The sequence below is a fragment of the Acromyrmex echinatior genome, chromosome 14, assembly GCF_024713525.1.
Source record: "Acromyrmex echinatior isolate Ae372 chromosome 14, ASM2471352v2, whole genome shotgun sequence".
Lineage (NCBI taxonomy): Eukaryota > Metazoa > Arthropoda > Insecta > Hymenoptera > Formicidae > Acromyrmex > Acromyrmex echinatior.
Window position 1 is genome coordinate 2,740,105 of NC_141865.1, and position 7,612 is coordinate 2,747,716.

Below are 7,612 nucleotides of genomic sequence, written 5' to 3' on the forward strand. Positions count from 1 at the left end.
GACAGAAGGGGGTGACCATAGAGAGGAAAGTAAGTGGAAGAGTGAGAAGAGGGATTCATTAAAAATAATTGTTCGAATTAAAACCGCTTAATCATTTCACATCGGTTACGTAATTTTAATTTTACATACAAACATAGATAATAGATATAAGTACTTAATAAATTCATAACATAATCGACCATTACCTATACAATCTGTTGGTAGATTACATGGCATCTATGTACCTACTTTCATATTGTGAAGGAGGATTAACATTGAATAAAATTATAATTAATTTTAATTTCTTATTATCAGTATCCTGTTCCGCTTTTCTCAATTAAAATAACCAATTAATTCACATTTCATTGAATTTTCAGTTTCCCGCAATTTCCTATTTAAAATCTCTACATGTTATGTATGCCGTTTGAATTTTTTATTAAGTTTTAGATATTTTCCGACTGTATTAGATGAGATAATTGAATATAAATTAACTCAACTATTTCCGTCAATTCTATCTATTATCATTTTTATAATTGCTCAATACTTTCTATCAATTCTCCATTTTGCCTTATTGACAGTCCTCAATCCAAAAAGAATGCAAACTAAAGTAGTAAGAATTTTGTTTTATTAATCAATTTAATTTACTTTATTTGTATTTATATGCATAAAAATAAAATTATTTTACATCATAACCTAAAGGGACCGTAAAAGAAGTTAGACTTAAAGTCATTATTTTAGCTTTTTTTATGGTCACTTTGATTATGATATAAAAATTGATTTTTATGAAAAAACAAAATAAAAGTAATTAAATTGATAGATAAAACAAATATTCTTTTAGTTTTATAATAAATGAATTTTTCCTAATTTTGATTTACGTCACTTGTTCAAGGAGCTCATTTATTGGAATGTATATATATTTAATATCTATTCAATACAGATAGCATTTATCCATTTTTTATGTAAATTATAATATGGAATCGACAAAACATATGATAATAAAAATTGTGCATTAATTTAACAAATTTGATAAATATTTAATTATGAAATTTTTTTTTAGTTTGGATTTTATTTTAAATATCAAAAAGTCATTAATAATATTAAATAAATAATATTTCTAATTAAAAATTTGATATATGACAGAATAATTGTCAATTTTTCTTTGTATTTAGTGTACAGATTTATTAAATAAAGATTGAAACTTTGACTGAAGCCTGGTTAAACATTGACTTCTTGTTCGCGAAATTTTTGACGTTACATTTTTAACATTATAAAGAACTAATCACTTTAATGATTAGTTCTTTATATGCAAGGGTCTCACCGCTGTCAGATAGATGCCAAGGAATGCTTGATTTGTACCGCATAAGAAGTCGAAACTATTTTCATTGTAGAGAGTTATTCTTCGTCGCTTTTCATAAAGTCCTTTTGCAAAGTCTAGGTGCCCCGTTGGAAATAATCAAAATTAGTCCAGGATTTTTTGAGCAGTTTTTGAAAGTAATAATTTTTGCAATGAGTTAATGACAATTATTATATATTTTAAAATCACGTTGTAAAATTAATTCAATTGTATATTTTGAGATATAATTTTCACTGCTTTCTTAGTTTTAATAAATGTTCTCCCATTAGTAATAATGCTAGTAACAGTCTTAACTAGTCCTAACTTGTCTTAATGGCAATAAGAGTTTAATTTGTATGATATTTATATGAATATTTGTTTAAATCCATATTATTAAATAAATGAATTCAAGTTTTGTATAAATAATTGGCTTGTTTTTTAATGATTATTTTAACAAAAATATAGTTACGAATATATATATTTAATTCTCTAACTGTTGATTGTTTAAAAAATTTTTTTTAGGTATTGGACATCCCGCCATTCTAGGATATTATTAATTATTTTAGTAACAATTTATATGTATACGTATATATAAATATTTATATATATGTATACACTTTTCTATAATAAAATACATGCGTGCGCGTAAATTATGAGATTATTATATTCAACAAATTTTGATTTTTGACATTTTAGATAATTTTACCATGCAAAATGTTTTATATTCTTAACATTATTATTGTTGTTTATTATTGTAAATACATGAATTTAATTAAAAATGTTTGGATACAAAAAATAAATTCGAGATGAGTCGACTGAATACCCTCATATTAGCGGGATATTAACAATTAAAATTTGTGAAAAATAGAGAAAAATATAGGAAATTATTAGAGTTATGTAATAGATTTTTTAGTATGAAATAGTTCTTAAAGTCCCACTATTATCGGGTTCGGCTTGTCTCAGTTGGTACCCGAGAAACTTTTGTACCCATTCATAAAAAAATTACAATAACGCATGTGTTTTATTATTATTAAATGTATTTATTCGTAACCACTATTCCATAAGAAAATCATTTTATTCATTCTTTTTTAATAAAAAGATGATTTTTAGTAATAACACTTTTATGAATTTTACTGAAATTTAGAACATATTTTCTCACGGTATGTAACTTTTAATATCATATTAAAGATGCGATAAAAATGATAATTGTAATTGATATTTTGTCAAAATTATTACTGTCGTAAGCGATTTAGAAGAATCTTGATTCATACCTTCTTGTAATAAGACCTTCTTGTAATAAGAGCGTTTGACGGATCATTTAATAAACTTTTCTTTGTGGATGGATTTTATGAATTTCACGTAGAATTAGAATTCGTTAAGTTCGCTCTCCACTATGAAGATTGTTCTTTATAGCGGATAATAATCATACCATTAAGTGGAGGGATCTTGATGTGGTCAAATTGTTGGGTCAGTTGAACGATTAATGTTTGTTTTCACCAATGTAGATTAACTTTAATCTCGGTCTTCAATTTACTCTTTATCTTTTTCTTTAGAATTAGAAAAAGACGAAGAGTAAATTGAATTAAGTTGAGATTAAAGTTAATCTACGTTGGTGGAAATGGGCATAAGAGATAAATATATTAATGACTTTTTTATTCGTCTTATTGCTCGTGTTAGATAAAATTTAATAAATCTTATAATTGCGAGTTATTAATTAAAATTATATATGATGTAATTTAGCGGTGTTATCATACATTTATAAAATAATGTTGATAGGGATGTGTTTAAAAACAAACTGTCGACAAAAGTGAGGCAGGCAAATGATACTGTAAGCAATCGATTTGTAAGCAAAAAGAGGCATCTCCATCAGGAGCACTGCAAAAAAATGGATATTTGTTATGTAGTTGACATTTACTTCTTGAGACAAAATTGTTTATTAATTTAACGAATTTGACAGATGTTTAATTAAAAAAATTTTTTTTAATTTGGATTTTATTGTAAATATGAAAAAGTCATTAATAAATTTTAAGTGACTTAATTAAAAATTTGATGTTTAAAATAATCGTCAATTTTTCGTCTATTTAATTTATTAAATAAGTCAGTAAAGATTCGAGTTTTGACTGAGGTAATATAAGTTAAATATTAACTTCTTGTTTGTTTTTTACATTTATATTTTTAACATTAAAAAATTACAAATATTAATGATTAATTTATTATGTACGAAAGCCTCATCACTGTCCCTCGCGTCAAGTGGATGCTATGTTGATGCAGTGAATGCGTGATTTGTACCGATAGAAAGTCGAAATTATTTTTACAATATCATATGAAGACTTATTCCCCGTCGCTTTCTGTAAAGTCCATTCGCAAAATCTAGTTTGGTATCTTGTTGGAAATTCTTGTACAGGATCGAAATTAATCCCGAGTTTTCTCGTCTTGCACTAGAAGTAATAATTTTGTCAATGAGTCAGACAATTAGTTACGAAATTAATTTAGTAGTACACTTTAACGTACAATTTTCGTCGCTTTTTTTGTTTTATTAAATGTTCTCCCACTAATAATAATAATGTTAGTAATAGTACTATATCTTAATAACAATACGAATTTAATATTATATAATTAATGTATGGATATACATATAATGATTATTTTTAATAAATCCAAATTGTTAAGTAAATAAATTTAAGCTTTATGCAAATAATTTGCTTATTTTTCGATGATTGCTCTAACAAAAAAATATGATTACGAATGTATATATTTAATTTTTTAACTGTTATTTTAAAATCATTTTTAGGTATTAAAGACATCCCGCCATTCCAGAATATTGTTAATTATTAATTTATATGTGTATTATATACTTTTCTATGATAAAATACAAATATATTACGAGAGTATATTTAACAAATTTTGATTTTTGTCGATTTAGATAATTTTTTTATCAAAATACCTTATGTTTTTTTATCAACGATGTCGTGATTACATAAATTTAATTAAAAATGTGTGGATACAAAAAATTCGAAATAAGTCGAATGGATACCTTTATATTAGCGAGGCATTAATAATTAAAATTTTGGGAAAATGCAGAAAAAAAAGATTGTTAAATTTTATATATAATAACAAATTTTTCAGAAAGCATACTTAGTTCTTTAAAATCTCGTTATTATCAAGTTCGATTTATCTCGAACAGTTGATACTCGAGATACTTTTGTATTTATATATATAAAAAATTACAATAATGCATGTATTTTATTACTATTAAATATATTCCTTCGTAGTCACCATTCCATAAGGAAATCATTTTATCTTTTTATTTTTAATAAGAGATGATTTGTAGTAATGTGTGGCAGAACATATAATTTTCTCGCAAATTTTGATATTATATTAAAAATGTAATTAAGATGCCACCAAAATGATTTCTATCATAAGTAGTCTGAAAGATTTGGAATTCACATCCTTCTGTAATAAGACCGCTGGTGTTTGACGGATTGCTTAACTTTTTTTTTGCGAATGGATCTTATGAATTTGACGTGGAATCAGAATACATCAAGTTCGCTTTTCTATGAAGATTTTTTTCTTCTTTGTATCGGATACTAACCTTATCACAACGTAGAGGGACCTTGATCAAATATATCTGGATAATTATCTTAAATGCGATGAAAGTCTTGTCGTAAATGTATTAATGATTTTTTATCACGATATTAATAAGTTTTATAATATAATCACAAGTTAATAATTAATAGTAAGTACGATCTAATTGTTGTTATAATAATATTTTCATTCCACATTTATCAATATTTCGTTAAACATTGGTTTAGAAAATTCGTTAAACATTGGTAGAGAGCCTATAATCAGAGACGCCATACGAGAGATGACGTCATATTTTAGCGATATTCTGCGAGAGAGAAAGAGATGTACGGTCTCAGTCTATCCAACAGACTGTCAATTTTAGGGTTAGGTGTAACAGCATTGAACGTAGATACGTAAAGGTACATTGATAAAAATAAAATTATCGAAATTATTTTAGAAATATGGTTGGATACAATACCATTTTGTAACAATTCATTAAAAAAAGGATATGTTATGAAAATAATTCCGAAAGACACAGAACGCCGAATGAATTGGTTAAAGAGTATAAATGACAAATATATAAATTGGACATTGTCAAAAAATTCATCTGTATGTGATGTAAAGTAATTTATTCATTATAAATAATGTATTTAAAATATTAAAATAAAAATGTAACATAAAATATACACAGATTAATTATAATATCTGAAGACACGGTAGTGTCTTAGCACTAAGTATATGTACAGTCATCATTGGTTACGAATTTAATTCTTTCTCTTTTTGTCGTAATCTTTTCAATTATATATCATTGCATTGTGAGTCTAAATGAAATAATATGATAATTACGATATTTAATATATAATATTTTATGAAATGGTATATATATATATATATATATATATATACATAATATTTTTCTGAATTTTTGATTTCTTTTATATTATTATGCATTTTGCTCCTAAAATGTAGGAACAGAGAATGTATAATAAACTAGCGCATTTAATAGCGCAAATAATGTGCAATAAATAACGTTTTGTATAAAGTAATGTGCAATATTACAAAATGTACAATATTGCAATAGTATAAAATAAATGAAATTTTATAATAAATAATATATGTAAAATTTTTATTATTTTATATACAATATTTATTTATTATAATTTTTTAATTTGTCACAATTTTTGCATTTTTTAGCATGAATTCAAAATTTAGAAAATAATGCGTTTAAAAAATTGGAAGGAATGGTTAAAAAACATGGCGGACTAATCACAGGTGATACCCGTATGGCGTCACTCTGATTGTAGGCTCTCTAATATGTATGCGATAGATACATACGAGTGACCTGTGACCACGCGACAGTCAATACTTCCAACTTTTCCCGCAAGGCGTGATTACACCAAAATCACATCTGCCGAATTTTCCATGGGTCTTCCTACACCATGTTTCGAGCTTACTTTCAGACTTCGAGTTTAATTTCCTTTTTATTACTCTGCGATGTTAGTGTTCTCTCTCTCTCTCTCTCCCTCTCCCCCTTTCTCTCCCTCCCTCCCTCCCTCTCTCCCTTAATGATTATGAATAACTAGAAGGTAGTCTTAAGTCTATCCTTATTTTGAACAAGATATGTTTATGAATCATGTCAAGACTGTTCAAGACATTTTGAAATAAGATCGTTTTCGATAAGTTTTAACTTGAGATTTTACTCAAGTATTGTCTTGTTTTTCGATTATGATTCTAGAAAACATTTTAAGACGATACTTAAGACAATTTGAATATAAGAATATAGACTATGAATACCGGCTAAAGACATATCATTGCGCGACCTCTGGTGACTTCATTGGAGCTTCGTTCGAGTTTTGTTATAAGATTCTCGTAAGAAAGTCTTGAATATAAAAAACGGACTATGAATATCGGTCTATATGACTTTATAACCTTTATAACTCGTTTCATACATCAATAGATGATGAATTGCTCTGAACATTTTTGCATATTCCAAAAATCATCGAAAAAAAAATGTCACTATATCCTCTTTCTGTTCATGACTGTACATCTTGGCTGTGTTCGCTTTGACGCTTACAGCACTTTGTGTTCATTTGTCCTTGTTTAATAAACAACAAGGATGCAATGACGTTTGTGAGCGACAAAGCGAACACAATTCTTGTCTTACATCATGGATTAAACAATTGTCAACAGAGAAAAATATCAGGGTGTTTTTCATCTCGATTTCAGACCTGTTCTCTCCTTCGAGTTGGTAGACTTTCGCTTTGCCATTGAGCCGCACAGCCCTGATGCTGTTAGTATCTCTGTTGTTTGTATATCTAGTGAATTTCTTACAATGGGCGGTAAGATCATGATAGAAGGAATAACGTGAGGTTTGCTAGCCTACAATTCTATGTTCTTAAGTCAACCCCACTTTGCAAAACTTCTAGAAATGATTTAATACTACTTCTGCCGCGCGGCAAAAGCTGGATTGAATTCAACTTTTGTCATGCGGTGGAAATTATCTATCTATTATTTCCCAGCAAGCAAGATGTTGATTAGCTATCGCGCCAACTTCTGTCGCGCGGCAAGCATTGCCGCGTTCTGGAAACCATAACAATAGATATTCATAGTCAGATCTTATATTCAAGACTGTTTTAACTACGGTCTTAAAAAATCACGAACCAATCAGAAGACTGCATTAGCATCTTAAGACGTTACTTAAGACGGTCTTGAAATAAGACTCGACTATGAATACTA